Source organism: Mustela nigripes, chromosome 4 (genome assembly GCF_022355385.1).
Source record: "Mustela nigripes isolate SB6536 chromosome 4, MUSNIG.SB6536, whole genome shotgun sequence".
NCBI classification, from domain to species: Eukaryota; Metazoa; Chordata; class Mammalia; order Carnivora; family Mustelidae; genus Mustela; species Mustela nigripes.
In genome coordinates this window covers 149,391,615-149,411,226 of record NC_081560.1, presented here as the reverse complement: position 1 = coordinate 149,411,226, position 19,612 = coordinate 149,391,615, and the positions used below count along the sequence as shown (strand labels likewise).

At 47.5% G+C, this 19,612-nt stretch overlaps 1 protein-coding gene across 3 annotated transcripts in view; it reads left to right on the top strand.

Annotated features, from left to right (window-relative positions):
* Window positions 1-19,612, top strand: part of GRID1 (glutamate ionotropic receptor delta type subunit 1) — a 686,787-nt gene that overhangs the window by 411,756 nt on the left and 255,419 nt on the right. The gene's annotated exons all lie outside the window — the stretch shown is intronic.

Here is a 19,612-nt window from a genome sequence, read left to right as displayed (position 1 = left end):
GTGTGGTGGCTGTTGTAAAGATTCAGTGAGGTTATCTATCTATAATGCTTGGCTGGGACCTGGCATGTGGTTAGTGCATGTTCCATGCAAGAATCTGCTGTTTTAGACCTTATGAAACTCCTCTGAAGTCTACACCTGGCATTTTTCTTTATGACATGAACTCACTTTAGAATTCATCTTGATCAAAATAGCTAGGAAAACTCAGGCGGTCTGAAAGTTCCTAGATGGATTTATTTCAACCAAGGTCCTTAGGGCTCAGTTGTGGGGAGGGGTCAGTGTCCACCAACCTGAGCCTAGAGGTGTAGGACCTCCTGCATGCCCACTCCCACAAGGCCTTCCTCCAGCAGGTAGACTGCCTGGGGCTTGGAGCCAGGCCTGGGCCTTCCTGACTTCCCATTTGCTGGTGTGCATCCAGGAGAAGATTTTCACTGCCCTGTTTATACTAACTCCCTTTTCTGTTCGGAAAGACACACAGGTATTTTACTAAGAAGGATTAGGAAAAAAAAAATTAAATACTTTTTATCATACTTGTACAGAAAGTGATATGTGAAGTGGTTTTGTTGAGAAAAACATGATTTTGTTATTGTATAGTATATTGTGTACTAGAATCAAAGAAAAATCCATAAGTGTAGTCTTTGCAGAGAAATCTTAATCCTGAAGGAACACATACACACACTCCTGAACAGTCACGGTCCTGGGGACTCTACATGAGATTCTAGACTCTCCCAGACTGAGTGACCCAGACTCGAGCTCTGACTTGCCATCTTGGTTGAACAGCTTTAGGTGAACAGCTTTCTGTGCTGTGGGTTTTTTGGTGTTTCCCATCCTTGCCCCTAAGGACATTTCCACCCACTATTTAGGGGCATATTGTAGGCACTTGGGATTCAGAGGGATTTGTCTCTATACTTTTTTTTTTAAAGATTTTATTTATTTATTTGATAGAGATCACAATTGGGAAGAGAGGCAGGCAGAGAGGGGGCCAGGAAGCAGGCTCCCTGCTGAGTGGAGAGCCCAATGTGGGGCTCGATCCCAGGACCCTGAGATCATGCCCTGAGCCTAATGCAGAGGCTTAACCCACTGAGCCACCCAGGCACCCCTATACTTGTTATTTTTGAGAGTTGAGGTATGTCTTGCTCTCTGCTTTCACAGTTTTGCTCATCCTTACTCTTCCTACCCAGGATTTTAATGACCTTCTTCCTTCAAGTCTGTCTAAACTTCCTCACCCTTCTAGCCCAGCCCAATCATGAAGCCTTTCCTACTCCTCTAGCCTGCTCTCGCTTCCCTGCCAGAGGCTCACCGGACAGCTCGCTTATCTACAAACAACACACTTTATCTGTTTCTCCTCTCTCACCTCCTAACAGAACCTGGTCTGACTGGGGAAAGAGACCTGTTTGGCTTCGCTTGTTGCCCCCAGGCTCACCCCCACCAAGGGCAGGATGCCTAGGAAACCCTCAGCCTGGATTTTTGTCGAAGGAGCCTGGATCCCTGTATCTGTAGATTTTTAGATCAGTCCTCCTTCTAGAGGGATGTGTTGATCAAAGTAAGCCAGTATGTTTGAACTATTTCTTTGAACAGGCTACTATAAATCCCCAGACCTCATGCATGCTTATTGATATAATGTCAGTCGTGAGGTTACTGATGGATCTTTACCTCATCTTACCCTTGGTAACCTGTTCATTTGAATGGGCTGTGGGATGAAGTTGTCAGATAAGAATCCGACATCCTTCCCCTCTAGGGTGATAAACAGAGCCCAAGCCTAAAATGGGCTATGGGTTTGATCAAGAATTCTCTGTGAAATCGTACCTATAGCTGCATGTTCTCCCAAAGAACACACCATCCCAAACAGCTTCCAAGGGCTGTAGATTGGAGTAGAGAAGGCAGCCATTCCTAACTCACCCCAAAGTCTGGGCAGGCAGCCTCACCACCCCAAAGCTTATGGAAATGCATTCTTATGAGAAGTTTTGGAGTTTGGGTTCTCTGCTAGGTTTTCAGGATTGGTGAAGGAAAATAATATTCCCTTTCTTTCCGGTTTTGCCTGGGATTGTCCTTCTCCCTCAGCCCTAGCATAGGGCACACCTGTCCCTATTGTGTCCCCCTCCAGCCTTTTGTATCCATCAGTGGTCTCAGTAGCCCATAAGCACGTACTCTAGCTAGCTTGAGCACAAAGGGAATTTACTGACTTCTGATCAACTTCTGATTAATGAGTTTCTGACAAAGAGACAATTAGACATGTTCTTCCCCTTTTACCTCTAAACAATTCTAAATGATGGTAAAGTTAAGTGTTATAAGCCAACAAGATCAAAAAGTACATGAGAAGAGACAACCGTGGGTGAGAGCTTGGGACTAGTTTCTAGAAAAGAAGAAAGTCAGTGGTTCGACAGAGTAAGGATATTACAACTGCAGTGCCTGATAATAGAGATGTAGGGAAATGAGCTGGTTCTCCCAGTCCTGAGAGCCTCGGCACCCAGAGACCCCAGAAAGTGAGGTTGTTGCAGGTAGTAGAAACCAGGGGAAATTCAACAGAGATTTGCATGACGCTTAGTTTGGACATCTACTTCTTTTGCCTGTCCTGTTCTCAGAATGCCAGCAGCTGGAATATACCATTCAAACAGAATATTCAAAGAATCTTTTCTGGAGAAACTGAACAATTCTGGAGAAAGGACCTCAAGGAGCTGAGATTGTAGAAAAGAGAGGTGGGTCTTCCAATGCAAAGGACAAGGAAGCCCACCAATCCATCCATGCTCAAGCAGGACCCATGCCCGTCAGGACATTTTGAATGCCTGGGTGGTTCAGTTGGGTAAGCAGCTGATTCTGAATTTCGGCTCAACTCATGATCTCAGGGTTATGAGATTCAACCTGGTATTGGGCTCCTTGCTGGGCATGAAGCCTGCATGGGATTCAGTCTCTCCATCTCCCTCTGCCTCTCCCATTCCCTCTCCTAAAAAAAGAAAGAAAGAAAGAAAGAAAGAAAGAAAGAAAGAAAAGAAAGAAGCCAAAACCAAGAAACCCAAAGAAAAATATAAGGGCACAGCTATAGATTATTATGCATTTGAGGAACTTATAGAAATAAAAAAAATACAAAACAAACATAAAAAAGGAATCCAGGGCAAACTTAGTTTAGGGAACTGAACATCAAATGCCCTATCACTGATAATCTTAAAAAGATTTTTAAAAAGTACATCCTCGGGGCGCCTGGGTGGTTCAGTGGGTTAAAGTCTCTGCCTTTGGCTCAGGTCATGATCCCAGGGTCCTGGGATTGAGCCCCACATTGGGCTCTCTGCTTGGCGGGGAGCCTGCTTCCCTTCCTCTCTCTCTCTGCCTTGTGGTCTCTCTCTGTCAAATTAATAAATAAAATCTTAAAAAAAAATTACATCCTTAACACATGAATAGGATACTATGATAAAGAACAGAGAACACAAAATGGTCGCTGAAGATTTAAAAAATGTGGCAACTGCAATTGTAAAAATCCAATTGAAGAATTAGACAAAATTGGGGAAAATAAAACTGAGGGTAAAGTAGTATAAAATGAGAGAGAAAAGTTGACAAAAATGAGTGACTTCATCCAAGAAGTTCAGAATTCTTCTGAGAGAAATTCTGAAGAGAGAACAGAAAACAGTGCAGAAAGAGCAAATGTCAAAGAAACAAACAAGAACATGTCTCAGAGCTAAAGGACCCGTGTCTCCAGACTAAACAGCCCTACCAACCATTTAGCTGTTAGCCAAAATAAGTGAAAAGAACCCACATATCTAAGGAGTGCAATGACAAGTTTCAGAAGACTAGGTAGAGAGGGGGAGGCAGAGGGAGAGAGAAGAACAGGAGGGGGGGGAGGATGAAGAGCAGGTGACATTAGAGGAAGAGAAATGAGAGGAATCAGAATGGCATTAAGAGGCTTAAGAATAACACTGGATGCTAGAAGATACTGGAGAAACACTTTCTGTGGAAGAATTCGGATAGTCTATGGGTACTAAGTGAAACAATCAATACGGCAACAACATCTATTTTAAAGGTGGTATTTATTTATTTGAGAGAGAGAGAGAGCATGAGCAGGGGGAGGGGCACAGGGAGAGGGAGAAGCAGACTCCCCGCTGAGCAGGGAGCCAGAGCTTAATCCCAGGACCCTGAGATCATGATCTGAGCCAAAGGCTTGACCTACTGAGCCACCCAGGTGCCATTATGGCAGCAAAAATTTTTGAAAATTCTATACAGGCAAAGACGAAAAAATTTATACCTCATGTATATTTTCTTAGGAAGATACTCTAGGATGAGCTTCAGAAAAATAAAAGCCAAAAAAAAAAAAAAAAAAAAGAAAGAAAGAAAAGAAAAAGAAACAAGAAGAAGAAGTAAGCAGTAAGAGGCACAGAGATTCCAAACTGCCTGGTCATTCCACCTGAGACCAAAGTTCCACACAAGAGCCAGGGAGACAGGGCTCTGACTGGCTGTCTCTGAGGGGTAAGGAAACTGAAAGACTATTTTATATTGTTGAGCATTGTATAAATAAATACAAATTGAGGCAATTGTTGACCCAAGAGAAGCAGAAGTTATATAAGCAAAGAAATAAAAATCATAGTCTACTACTTGGCTTAGTAGGGAAAAGTATCCATTGTCTGAATGGTGTCAACAGTTTTTATTTAAAAATTGTGGTTTAAGTATATGGGGGATATTGGGGAAATGAAAGGATGAAGGAATATCTTAGAAGGTAAGTCCTCATTCCCATATCAGGAGGGTATTGGATAATGCTGATGTCTAAAACTAAGCAACCAAGTAAAACTGTGAACATAAGATTGAAAATTATGGAAGTCCGTCTCCAAGACATAGTTAATAGAGTTACAAGTGTTTGCCTCTGGAGGGCAGGACTGGGAGCAGGGTTAGGGCCAGGAACTGCTTTCAACGGAAGGCTTTTAATACCACTTGATTTTAAAGTATGATTTTGTATAGAATAATAGGTATATAAACTGTGGTTTAGTATTGCCTCAGTGTGCTTTGAAATTACTCCATTTCTTTTCCCTTAAAAAATTGATTATGTTCTTGTTTAGCATGTTGGTCTTACTAGTGTTTGATATTCAGATTTTAAAAAATAAACACTATTTTCCTTATTGCTTGTAAAACATTTTAAAACGGAATTAATAGGAAATGAAAGGAATGTATTCAGGTGCTAGTGGGCAGCCCACAAAGGTGGGTAGGAGGATGGGAAGTCAGAGCTGGGACATGGCCAGTGTCACTTCTAAGTCTGGATAAGACACCGTCATTGGACTCATGTAACACTACCCTCATTGCTGGGATTAGTTTTTCAATTAGATCTTTGGGTCACTTTCTCACAACTCAGAGGAATTCACTGTGCTAAGCTTCGGTCCTGTGCTGGCCTGTGTAGGCTGGGGAGAGGGACCTTCTCCTCCCTTTGCAACACCTTACCTCTGGCCAAGACACATACAATGGGAGTGTCCACAAATCAATGGTGTTCTGATATTGGGTGGCCAACACCCTACAGCTGTCTCTGACTCCCATATGGGACAACTCTATTCTCTTCTTCCAAACTGCTGAGCTCCCCAAACCACTGGGAACCTGCTCATAGAATCTTAGAATATACTGAGAACCAACCATCACTCTTGTCTCTCTCTCGGATTTTTCAGATGAAGAAAATGAAGCCCAGAGAAGTTAAATAACGTACAGGAAAAGCAAGAACTAGGACCCAGGTCTCCTTCACATGGAATGTCTCCCTTCCCTAACCACCATGAGGCTAGCCTGATAAAATTCCCCCCTTTAATAAATCCACCATGAAGAAGCAGGAAGAAGTTCCAGAGTGGTCTGAACATTTTGGATAGAGTGGCAGACTGACTCCAACAGCATGAAATTTATAAGGATAACGGAGAGTCTTCCAATTATGTTTAGAACCCTCTGGATCAGTGCAGGGTATAGAGGGAAGGTTGGGTGTGTGCCGTGTACTCTCCAAGAAGGTGGTGGCTTGGCTGGCACCAGTAGAAGCAGTAGTGGTCCAAAGGTGAAGGTGAAGAAGGTCCTGTCCTCCTGCCATGCGTGCCTGGCTCCCAGCCTCTACAGGTTACTGGTCCTATGGCTGGAGCCACTCGAATGTGTCTGTAGATCAAGCCAGCCACTGCTGGTTCTTACACCGGAGGATGGGGTATCTAGGTTAACTCGATATTGTGTCATCTGCCTTGTCCTGTGCACCTTCACCTTTTGCCTGGGGTAAGCCCTTGGCTTACCCCTTCCTGTTCACTCCATGATCATCTATTTCTCCCAAAGTTCTAGGACTTGCCTCTCTGAGTCCCCTCTGTCCAGGATGTTATGCCTGAATTTATCTTCCTCACTGAGCCCACTCCACCTTCTGCTTTTATGCGATCGCATCTAGCTGTCATGTCAGATTTCTTTTTGTCCTTCACACTTCACTCAGTTTCCAGCAGATTACCGTTTCCTATTAATGTTTTCCTTCTAAACATTTCATACTCTACCCTGTCCTCTCCAACCAGGTGACCTCACTCTGTTCTGGCCCTCACTACCACTTTTCTGGACCACTGGAACTGCTTCCTGGCTGATTCCCTGCATTTCTTGTGCTTGTGACCTTCTCCTCCATGTGGCCAGTCTGTCCCATCTGGAATCCAGATGGACCAGATCCTTCCCATCTGCACATCCTCTCCTGGGCCTCTGAGGCCTGGACTACCATTTACCGCACTCTGTACTGTTGCCACCTTAGTGTCCTGTGAAATATCCATGTGTTCCTTGAACGAAGAAATTTATTGTTCTTGGGAGATAGGTTTGATAAACATAGGTTTGATAAACATCAGCCAAGTTTGATGATTTTCTGTGATAGAAGAACTTTTCTGTTAGTGTGCTTCGTGGTTCTTCAAGGTGGGGAAATAAATGCATTGTATCTCAGACTTTCTGACCACAGTTTGTTTGTTTGTTAGATCTTAGGAGAACCTTTAGTTCTGTATTAGTTTGTATTAGTTTGCTAGGAATGCTCTAAGAAAGTACCATGGACTGGGGATTTTAACCACAGAAATGTATCGTTTCATGGTTCTGGGGTCCAGACGTCCAAGATCAAGGTGTCGGCAGGTTTGCTTTCTTTTGAGGCCTCTCTTCCTGCTTTGTAGATGGCTGCCATCCCATTGTGTCCTCACATGGCCTTTTCTCTAGGTTTCTCTTATCCCTGGTGTCTCTTACTCTTTTCTTATAAGGACACTAGTCACATTTTATTAGGCCCACCCTAATGGCCTCATTTTAACTTAATCTCCACTTTAAATACCTTTATCTCCAAAGACAGTTATATTCTGAGGTCCTGGGGATTGGGACTTCAGCATACAAATCTGGATGGACCACAAGGTAGCATGTTACATTCCAACATTTCTGTTCGTGTCCTCCGTGATTCTCCAGGGTGCAGTCAGTATACCTCAAATTTCCTGAGGATAGATTTTTTTTTTCTTAAATTGGAGAATTCTTAGCAACTCCTAAGGCTCTTCTATCCCACAGTACATAATCTGGGGGCTCCTGATTTACGAGATAAAAGCTCGGCTCCCTGGCGTAGGGCCTGTTGTTCGGGACCTGGCAGTATTTCAGGTCCTAGCTCATTCCTCTTGCTACTGATCCTCTCACCTTTGGTTTTGAGCCACAGAATGATCAGTAGTGGGGATACTTCGTGTGCAGATTCAATTCCAGCTGATAGGCACATAGGCCAGACAATGCCACATTGGCCTTGTCAATAGGCAATGGGCCCAGTAAAGCTTGACATGGTAGAGAAAGTGCTGGCAAGAACGTGTGCATGGTCTCAAGGGCTTCTCCACATAGCCAGCCTGACCTCTCTAGAATGCGGGTCTGACCATACCCTTCCCTGCAAGGCAAGAAGAGGTTCCAAAACTGTCTGGTCTCTGACAGACTGTATAGAATAGCGATCTGACAGGACAGGATAGGGAGCACGGCTTTCAGGAGCTAGGCAAGTGGGTGATGGTTTTGTCAATACACTCAGGGAAGAAAATGAAGCTCTAATTGCAGACCATAGAGAAACATTGATTAGTAAAGGTCAGAGGAACAGATCCAGGATTCTTTACACAAATTATATTTTCTGTAGTACACTTTATCCATGAGCTAAGAAGTCTTTGTGGCTAATTTTGAGTATAATTGATTTTAGGATCCAATCTTTATTCATAAGATGTGAAGATGTGACTTAACCACCACTCCCTAACCTAATGCCCTTTCTTGCCTCCAGGCTTGTACATGCTATCTCCTCAAACTGGAATGCTTGTCTGCCCCGCCACTGCCCACCCCCAACATGGGGACTTCCACTCTCCGGGAGGGAGTTGGTACCTGGTTCCTCGTTCACTGGACATTCCCTGATCACTGCAGGTTCTCCTTTTATCCTGTACAATATTCTCTCTGTGTGGAACTGTCTCTCTAAGTAGGCCAGAGTCGCCTCAGGATAGGGCCCCAGACTTCCTTACTTCCTTGTCCAGATTGCTTATAGCACCTGGCATCTAGCAGGAAGCCAGGTCCACGGTTTTTCAGTGGGTGGGTAGATCCTGCTGTTGTCTCTCGCACCACTGGTCATGGATTTTCTTGAGGTTGACACCTGCTTCTTTGACTTTTTAATTCCATGATTCCCTGAAGTGGATGGGTCCAAAAAACCTGTTTTTCTCCTCTGGGCCTCCTCCTGCCTTGCTGTTTCTCTAGATCAGGCAAATTCCTCAGGAAGCCTATGGGGCGATGTCCCTTTCTAGCTTGAGGCCTCTAGTCCTTCCCCTGAGCCCAAACCAACACTACTTGGCACTTGGCCTTCCCCCTGGGCTATGGCCAACCTGATCCTAGGGAGTACAGAGTCAAAAAGCATCAAGTCTATACTGAATGACCACAGGGGAGGGCCTGAGACCATCATGAGCTCCCCATTCTCTGGATCTGGTGGCACAGGTAGCTACTTCAGAAGTGTTTTGTCTCCTTCCGTCGTTAGTTAGGCTGGACTTCTGGTTTCCCGGTCCAGACAGAGATGATGTTGTTTGTCTGTGAACCCAAAGAGCTGGGTTGTCAGTCATTTCCTGGTTTGCTTTCCTCTTCTTTTCAAGGGGATCAGAAAGGGTCATTTTTAGGATTTGTTGCAAGAAACAGTGCCACTATCAATGGAGAATTTACATTTTGGAATAAGCACCTGGGAGGCCATCTGGAAAATCTGGTCACGAAAGCTAGAAAGACGAGTGTGAATCTGAGGTAGGAATTTGAGAGAGATGTGATAATGGCAGTCCTGGGCATTTTGTGTTTGTTGATTCATTGGTGTTTTTCTTTATTTGTGCCCCACATCCCCCTACAAAGGTATATGAAGTGGAATGTGTGTGTATGTATATATGTGTCTGTGTCTGTGTGTGTGTACACACGTGCACACGCAGATGGAAGTTTTGGGGAAGTTCAAGGCTTAACATTGCCCTGGGGGCCAGAAAGGGTCGCCTCCTGCCTTCATGTCTGTCACCAAGATCATCAAAGTAGATGAAACTAGTGTGATGCTTCCGACCTACAGCTCTAAGACATGTGTAGGACATGGTTATGGTGAGTTTTCTCACTGCCTTTTCTACTCTAGATACTGAGCCTAGAAGCCCTGTGCTCCGAGTTTTCTCTTCAAGCAATGCCATTCCATGCATAGGGCCTTTCCGATGGCTTTGTGCTCGTCATGGGAGTGGAGGGTGGGACAGGTCAGCCACACCCCTGCAGACAAAGTATATTTATTTGGCTTCTTTGTCAAATGTAGACTTGTAGCCACTGAATGTAGAGTTATGTGACTTGAACTTGATTGTTGGGCCCAGAGGAGTTTGGGCAACACTGAGGTTCTTGGCCATGCCCAGGTCTGGGACCCAACAGCACAGATGCATTGTACTTGGAGAGAAGCTGTCTCAAAGCTGGTGTAACAGTTTATATTGTGGATTCTAAAGATTATAGATCCTCCCCTTTCTCTTTTCACTGAATTTGCAATAGCCTCTCCTTACTCCCCAGGACCTCAAAGTCCCACCCGTGGCCTCTCTGAATCACTTTAAATGGGACGAGAATGTCGAGATACGCTTCATGCCCCCTTTCCTGTGCAGAGCACCTCCCTGACTTTCCCATGTCACAAATCAGGGACTTGTTTCCTGACAATTGCCAAGCCAGAGAACTCCTCTCCAGCACCCTGAGGAAGAAGCAGCTCTTGTCTCCAGAACTGAAAAGAAGATATTTTCTTTCTATTCCATTCTCCAAAAAGTCAGGCTCATAAAAAAGAATACAAATTACACCCAGCAGCTCTTATCAGCTTGGTAAAGAATTGCTACTTTCAACTTTATTGCCTTAAAAAGAATTCAAACGCTTCCATCTTTTAAAAACAATTTAGGTTGAGAAAAGGAATTAGATCCGTGTGCAGAAGTCGCTTGCCTGGCAGGATTTGAAGGGGTCACGGCATTAACCTTGAACGCTGATGCTTTAAATGAGTAGCCCAGGCAGTGTAAATGTTCTCCCGGTGGATATGTGCTGTGGGTCTGGTCTCTGGGGCTGACAGCCACACGAGGGGGCAGGCTGGTGGGGCCTTATGTGACCCAGGAGCCCTGGGAGGGAGTTTTCTGCCCCATGCCTTCCCTTCCTTCTTCAGCCTCTGATGCCGTGGGTCCCCAGAGCCACTCTTTGGATGCAGGCAGTGCTGTCTCAGATTCTAGCATGAACGTCCAAATACTCATGGGAGGGAGAAGAAAACATTTTTAATCAGTTTTGGACTTTGCTTTGCTTATATCTGAAAATCACTTGAAGCTGGAGCAGAATAGCAGGTTGTATGAGAAATGGCTCAGCGCAGCCACCTGCCACCCAAGAGCTGTGTCCCTTGGCCTCTGGGGGACCACGTCATGAGATTGTTCACAACCCGCTGCAGAGGCTGGTGGCTGTTCTCTCCAAACCGGAGCGTAAATAAGCTCAGAAGTGATTTGTTCTATTGTGCATCTTGGTTCTCTTTCGCTTCCGTAGTGTCCATGCAGCCAATGGCAGGAACACCTTTCTTTTGCATGACACAAGATCTGATAGAAAACCTGCTCCTGTCGCCTCCCGGCAGGACAAAGCCTGGGCGTCTGTGAGAGTGGATAGAACAGAGAGGGCCTTACTGGGCCTCAGTGTTCTCCAGATGGCCGGGAAATTATGGACCACTTATTAAAATCCGAGTATCCATCATTTGCTACTCATTGGCAGCGCCTGGCTTTACTTCTCCAAGTTGCCCTTATTAAACAGGTCGTGCCTGTGAGCAGACTCCATTTCATTTTTCTGCTGATATTAACGTTTCCTCATAAATTGTCCTCATGTAGCATATTCTCACTTTTTATCACAGTAAATTGCACTTCCAGCACAGCCCTGGAACCTGTCTCTATTTCATCTGAAGGATCCACAAATGATCTGTAATGAATCTTCATCCCCGGAGGCTGTGGGCTAGCACTCCTGCCCTCCGCACGGAGTGGGAAGGCCGCTGGAAAGAGCTGTTTATCTCAGACTTGATCAACAGTGAGGACCCAGGCCAGGGAGGTCTAATGATTGACTAAAAATTGTTCAGTTCTATCAGATTTTTACATGTGTCTAGTCAACTATGCATGCTTTTTTTTTTCCACTAACAATGTAATAGTTTGTCTGAGATCAAAGGCAGTGTAAAAACAAAAACAAAAACAAAAACAAAAACAAATACCACCTAACGATGTATACCCTCTCGCCAGTATTACAGTAATACCTTTTAAAATGCCGCTGATTGACCAGACTAGTCCGGAACTTACTGTGTTGTTAAGCAGAATATATGGGAGCTTGCCTCAGGAGTTTAGCACAAATGAAGACACAATTATATCCCCATAGCAAGGCTCTGAAATTTGATCATATTTCCATCCACTTCCAAAGGTCACGATGTCTTGCATTTATCCACCTTTCAAGTTCACTTTGTTTCATTTCACCTTCTTTCAGATGTGTCAAAGAAGGGTGCTATTTTCCAATACAGGAAGTACTTTGCACAGCACAGTGTTAACCAGAAATCAAGTGCTTATCCAGACTGTGCAAAACAAGGACACAGGTCCCGTGTGCATGGGTTTCTGTGAAGGCAGTACCAAGGGAAGAGAAAAGGAAGAGTAACCTGCTTGTCAGTACCCCCTCTGGCTATTTGGGGCTTCCTTTTTTTGCCCCTGGCTTTTGTCATTCTCAGCTTCGGGGAAATATGCAGAAGTGTGGGCCCACCCATTCATTGGTTCCATAGACATCTTTCAGAGCTCCTTGTCTGCTCATTGTCTGCCAGGTGATGTGTGGGGAAGGGTGTCTAGTCCAGGCCTTAGGCCTTAGTGAGGGCCCCTCCCCACAGCTAACTAGAGAACCACCTGATCCGGGGGTTTGGAGGGGTGGGGGGGGGTGGGGTGGCAGGAAACTACAGAATCCGGGACCGAACTTTGTAGAAATCCCTGTGTCTTCCCAGATGTTCTATCCAGGCTTCCTCACTCTCTGCATTGTCTCCCAGCTTGGCTCTTGCATTTGTGTGAAACATCCCCAGAAGTGACCGTAATGGGTTTGTCTTCACATTGGCATGGCACACACTAGAGGGGCTGGTCATGTGCCCCGGTGACACTGACTTGCGGGGAGCCTTTCGGCAGGTCTCCCCATCTGGCTGCTCAGATCAGAAGCCTCTTTCAGCAGCTCGTCATGAGGACTCACTGTGTGCAGGGCTTCCCTCGGGGTCTGGGTAGAGGAGGTGTTCAGAAAGTGCAGCAATTGCTCCCAGTCTACAGATGGTCCTTCCCTCTAGCCTTTTCTAGCCAGCACCTACCCTGAACTCACAACAGCAGGCTCCGATTCCCCTCAGGCAAGGCCCTCTTAGTGTCCCCCAGAGATGTGTTTGGAAGCGACACAGGCTGAGTTCTGCCACACTTTCTTCCCCAGATGGCCTTGTGTGGCTGGGCGCCATTGCCCCGTCTCTGCCACCCTCCAGCAGCCAACCTGCCCACCAAAACACACATGCTAAGTGGCATGTCCGTGTGCTCAGGGGACTGTGATTCCTGCTCCCGCCGGGGGCCAGAGCCCTTGGCTTCAAGGAAAACTCCAGGAGAGTGGGGGTGAGGTGGGAACGCATGACACATGCTTAGTCATAAGGGGCTGTTTCTTGGGAAGGGCCTGGGACAAGAAATAGAAAGGAAACCCACATATAGGTCAAGATTCCTTGGTGGGACCTAGAAGTAGGGATGGGCCCGTAGTAGGAGCCACCAACTTGGGGAGAACATTAAGGCATTTTCCAGTGAGAACAAAAAGATGGGGCTAAGGTAAACAGGAGAAGGAGCTGGGCAAGAATTTCAGGCCCTTTTCTCAGGGAGGCAGGCCTCTTGGATGCCCAGAGTGACCAGACATAGTTCAGTGATGGCTGTCCTTTATGGGTTTCCTTGTGGTTCTGTGCTATCGCTTCTGAATGTGGGGGCCTGAGCATGGCAGCTGCTTTGCTGATTTCCTTATAAATGGGCTCCTCGATCACCCATGATCTTGTGGTCGGCGACTCCCCTTCTTTGCAGATCCGGGGCACCACACACCCTCACTCTCCAGAGGCGTGACAAGTACAGAGAGAATTGTTCCTAAATAGCATGCTGTTGCAAAGGCTGTGGTGGGTCTTTAAAGTTAGTATGCTACCCATCCTTGGGAAAATGCCAGCTCTGCGCTCCATGGGGGGAATGCTCTGAAATGTTACGAGTTGGGATTTTTAAAAGATGCTAATTGTCGACAAGTTTTCATTATCTCAGGCTCCCAGTGTTGGGGGGTGCCTAGAGAAGTGGCCAACAATTAACACATACATAAATAATCGGTGGCATTTGCACTTTGTGGAATAAATCCTCAGCGATGCGCTGGAAGGCTTCCATGTGGAGGTTTTTTTCCACTCCATTTGTGATTCCTTTAGGCCAAGATAAAGTGAAACGGGCTCATGCTTAAGAAATGCGGGTGGCATAATGGTCTCAGGCTGATGAGTACAAGTTAACCTGGAGAAGGAAGGCATTGTTGCTTGTCACGGCATTTTCTCCGCTATGAGAAAAAAGATCATTTTGTCCCTATTGTCAGGGGCCGGGCCCAGGCCTGAAGGCTTGTGTGTTTGCCCTGACAGCTGATGAGGCCTTTTGAGGAACAGCATGACCGAGAGAAAAGAACTCAAGCTTTGGAGACAAGTTCAAGTCCAGCTCCTGCCAAGTACTAGTGGAGGGCCCTGGGTGAGCTGCGAGGCCAGATCTAGGTCCTGGCTCCCGTCCATGGGAGGGGAATGAGAATGCTGCCTGAGTCAGTAGGCTGTGTGAGGAAAGGGAGGGGTGTGTGTTTTGGAGTGGGGGAAAGGGAGTATTGAAGTATCTGGAGGGGTGCTTGACCAAAGGAGATGGCTCAGACTTGGTCCTGGGTAAAACAGAGGCCAGAGGCACTTCCTGCAGTTGCTAAGAAAAACTGTCCTCTTGGCCTCTTTTTAAGCATTTGGATATTAGAGCTGATCTCCATCTCCATATGGCCAAAGGGACTCTCCCATCCTGTCCATGCGAGCCACCGTGCATCTACCATTCCTGTCAGCTCTAGGGGCTGCTTTCTGTCTAGAGCTTTAGGGAGCTAGGAGCTGGACTTCGGTTTGTACCTACTTCTCTATGGAAGTTGTGGAATCAGGCTGGCTGAGGAGCCAGGTCAGGATCCAAATGTACCCTGGCCCCCAGGGGCCCTGCAGGAGGGCATGTTATTGTCCTGTGTCACTTATATTCCAGCTCTGTGATGCACTTGGCCATGGGAAAACTGCAACTGGCCTGTGGTTCAGACAGGGGCTGCTGCTCCTGCAGAAGGGGACGTATTTTCTTCCCCAGGTATGGGAAGGACAACTGCCTTGCACTTCCTTAACCGATGTCTAGCTGTGACAGTGTGTGCTGGTGTATGGGTGTCAGACAAGTGTAGACACCTAGCTCTGCCTCTGGAAGGGATGCCCTCACCACTGGCAACCTGTGTCTACCATTCCAGCCCTTTCTATGGGCTGCGTGCCACAGTAAGCATGTGGAGGGGGGTCTCCTATTGAAAGGGGGCTCAAACAGGAGTCAGCTGAACCTTTGGAAGTTTTTACCTTCTCAGCTCTTCTTCTAAAGTTCTCTGTTGGCCAGTCTACTGATGGACACGAGAGCTTGGAAGTCAATCACTGATGGTTTGGCAAAGTCTTGCAAGACTCACAGCAGCAACTTAACCAGGGCTGCCAGTTTGGGTCTACCGAGACATGGTTCCTGCCTCCTGCGGGGTCCAGGTAGAGAACCTGCAGTTGCTCAAGGACTCTGTCACCTGTCACCGCATTGTTTTGAGGATTGTCCCATGGCCAGGGTGCCCAGCTCTGGTAGAGAAACCCAACTGCAGGAATGCAACCTCCCTACTTGCTGGAGGCGAGTGACTGGAGCCCACCCTGGCCAGAAGGCCAGCTGCACTCCCTTCCCCACCCATGGAAGGGAGGGCCACCTTCTATTTGCCTGGTTAGCTCAGTGCTTCTCTGCTCATGCTGATAGTGCTACAAAGCAGACCTGCTGTAGTGCCAGCGTGAAGGGAAGCCCCACGTTGTGCTGCCTCAAAGGGTTTGTGGAGTCATGGCAGAGACAGTGCTCATCTCTGGCCATGTTGTGTTTATTGTCAGTCCTCTTGACACTGTTGGCTCCATGATGGCACGAATGGGGCTGCTGGCTCACACCTGCCTTCCAGAGAGTTAGGACAATAGCTGGTGTGAAGCAGGCACAGTCTATTGAGTGAAGGATGGAATGGATGAGACTATGTACGTCTACCCATTCAAGAAGCCGCTGAATGATGAGCAGGCTGGAGACTTTTGAGTGGAAGGAATGGGAGGGACCTTCCTGTTCACTGCTTATCTATAGTGAGCTCCTTTCCGGGCCAGGAGCCTCATACGTAATTTCATTTAATTCCCATGATAACCCCAGGGTGGGAGGTATTTGTCTCAGGTTGGGTTCCTGGAAGCAGACTCTGAGGCAAGGATTTGTGTGACAATGATTTATTAAGAAGTGTTCCCAGGGGAATTAAAGGATAAAAGAAAGGGAAAGGCAGCAAGGGAGTGGGAATGTGGGACAGGGAAATGAAGGAAGCCGGAGTGGGTGTGCTTGCAAGTGACGCAGTTTGGGCGTGGTCCCACGGAGAGTTTCTGGACCCAGTGGCACTCACACGTGGAGCAGTCTCATCTGGGAACGGGGCAGCTGGGATCTGTATATGTGACGCTATCAGTCCTCCATTAGGGGTGTAAATTCCCAGGCAGCCTGAGAGCTGCGCAGGGTTCCAGCAGCCGGAGCCACGGGTGCCTGCCGCTGGGCGTGAACACACACAGGGAGCCAGTGTGCTCAGAAACCCTAATGGAATTGGGGGGGAACGTGGGCAGAGCATGGAGAGCCCTGTTGGCATTGGAACGCCTTAACAGGCGTGGAGCTGCCGCTCAGGGAGGTGGAGTAGCTCACCCAGGAACCCATGGCTAAGCTGTGCCAGAACTAGGATTCGAACACGTTCTGCCTGCCTGCTTCTCCCGACCCCGCTAGCTCTGCCATGGAAGAGAGGGCTTGGCTGCACCTGCCGCAGACATGGCTGGGGAGGAAGATGGAAGGATGGCACTTAGATGGCGAATTAGAGGTGCTGGGAGGGACACTGCCCACTGGGCTGTGAGCATTTAGGGCTCTTCCCATGGAGCTGGCAGCTCTCCAATAACTAGTTGGGGGTGGGGGTTGGAGAGAAGTGTTCCTTCTAAATCTGCAGTAGCTTCTCCTTTCTATCTAGCCCAGCTTCTGTGTAAATTGCATCCTTTGGAAAAGGCTGCAGCCAAGCGCTATTTATCTCTGTGTGGGGGAAAAGAGGCTTAACAAATTAACGGAGCTTAATTGGTGAGGAAAGTAGGACAAGAAAGTTGGCCAGTTGTCCTATGGGGTTTTCTGATCAATTCTCTCCATCAATATCTTTCATGCGTGTATCTGAGACCAGGTGGGACAATTCCTGAGAGGAGCCAGGGTCCCAGCTGTTCCCTGGGACTTCCCAGCATCTGTGTCATGTCCTCTGCACGATGGGAATCTTTGGGTAACAGAGGACCGTTCACCCACACAGGTGCATCTCTACCTTCAGATTTGAGGAACTAAATATTCTGGAGCAGGGCTTCCAACTGCGGAAGCCAAGAGGCAGGGTTGAAACGATGAAATAACACAGGACCTCAGGCAGATCGCTATTCCTGGTGCACCGGCCTCAAGGAGTGGAGCCCCAAGGTCTGCATTTTTAAAAGGCCCCTAGGAGATTCCTACATGTGGCCAGACTTTCCAATCATTGCTTCAGAACAGCTGTGCTGAGGGAGTCTTGCCCCTCACCCATGGTCAGCCTTCCTGCTGATTCTTAAGTCCTTTCAGGGACATGCTGTTCCCCTTCCACCGGGCACATCCCCTCCATGAGACCTTACTGCTCCCGAAGTAGCCCGTTCCATCTTGAACCACTCAGAAGGTCAGAAAGTTCTCTCTTCTATTGAGCTGATACTTCCCTCCTTGGTTCCTGGAGACCTTGGTCCTAAACCAACTCTGAGAGCCTGCGAAGAGCAGCTTCATTCTCTCTCAAACACGACAGTGCTTCATGTGCCTAGAGGTGCCTGTACTTTCCCGGCCGCACTCCATGACCAAATCCTGTCTGCGGTGTCCCACGTTGAGTGCGGTGGCCCAGTCGTAGGTGCCCAGCCCCTGCCTTTCCAGGGCTCCTTACTTGGCAGTGTGGCTTCCAAGTTTCATCTCCCCAGATGCCCTATTGTTCCTGGAAACCAAGGGCTTTGAGCTCAGCCTTGTTAAGCTGCCTCTCTTTAGAATCAGTCAGTGTTGTAGCATTTTGAGATATAATGACACGCTCCCAGTGCTGTGTCCTATACAGATCTGTTGAGCGTGTCGCTGGTGTCCTCCACGTGAGCATTAAGGGAATGCTGAGGTGTTGGCAATGGAGGCAAACCAGAGCCCAGCAGAGTGCTGCAGCATGTTCCCAGAGCACCCTGTGCCCACGCCTCCCTCCCACACATCCTCCCCAGGGCTTCGGGCTTCTGAAGACATTCCTGAAGGTCTGTGTGGGGAGGCTTTGGGCTGGGTGGCTGGGACTGAACCTGGAGGTGCTCTCTCTTCCCCTCATCTGAGAGTCTGAGGCACCTCAGAAGGCGGCTGGCCTGAAAGTCCTCACAGCTTCTGGGGAAGGGGGGCTGGTGTATAGAGTGAGTAGAATGGGGAGAAAGTATCTTCAGGACATGGTTCCACAGGGGCTTGGCATCTCTGGAGCTCCTTTCTTCCACATACAGGAGAGAGAACACTTGAGGCCTTCTTCCTGGGGTAGGGGACGGAGCAACCTAGGCATTCTTAGACATAACTCATTTATCCTGAGGAGGAGAGGGTTTCGAGGGGGCATGGCTTGTGAGGAGGAGCACTTGTGTGGCTAGAGAAGATTTTCAGGATCCAAGCATGTGGGGCGAGTCAGTGAATAAGGGTGGAACCTGCAAAGCTTGGGGATGACCACTTCCTGCCTCTGCTTTGTGGGAAAGGCTTGGGACTGGGATGGATGCCATTCCATTTTCTGTATTTACTGCTTCTTGAGATTGAGGACTGAAGATATTGGCAGGAGAGAGGAAGCAAGTGTTATCTAATTTTTTATTGCTGAACAGAGACTGGAGTGGCTAAAAGACAGCCAGTGACGGGAGTCCCCTTCAAGCCAAGTCTAGACTCCCCTCCTCATCTGTCTTCATAGGGGCTGGCACCCTCTCACTTCTGGAGAAGGAGAATTCATGTCCTCCTCCACAGATGGCCCAGAAAGACTCCTCTGTCCACCTCAGTGTCGTGTGGGAGCTATCTGTGAAGGACTGGGCTGCTGGAGCTGGCTGGGGCACTCCCATGGGCTCTCTTTCCACATGCTTGCTGTCTTGGTCAGCAGACCAATTCATTCTCCATGTAGATGAAGTCCTAACAGAAGCCCTGTGCACGGGCAGTGCAATGGTCTAGCTCCCACATATGGCTGGGTCGCTGGTGCAGGCAGCGACCTGTACCCCTCTGTGCCTCATGGTTAAGAAAAATGGGTCATATCTCTGTGTACTGGTGAGGAAAGATAGTCTTGATACACTTATAGATAAAAAAATGACAGATGCAACCTGATGTGTAGGTCATGATTCCAGTTTAATAGAAGCAGGTGCCTGATAGGTGTATGTAGATATGTACCACAGCCTTCTAGAAAGGGACACCTCGAACAACCTCTGGAGGATGCATGCAAAGGGATAAATGGGGCATTTTCACCAATTTAGCATGTTTTGAAAAATTTGGGGCAGGGTTTTGGGATGATTTTGAACATTTTTTTCCTGTATTTTTGCAAATAAAAAAAGTAATAAAAATTACATCACACACAAAAACTTACATCACAAAAGTACACACACGCAAAGAGGACAACAATCTGGTAGCTCTCTCCAGGTTCATAGATGACTTGGCACAGTGCCTGGTACTCAGCAAGTCCTTGACACATGCTAACTGGGAGAATTCTTACGGGACATGCTTGACAATGACCGATTCCTTCTCTCCTTTCAATCTGTTGGATTTCCAAATAAAGGGGGGTAAAAGCACCCATAAAACAC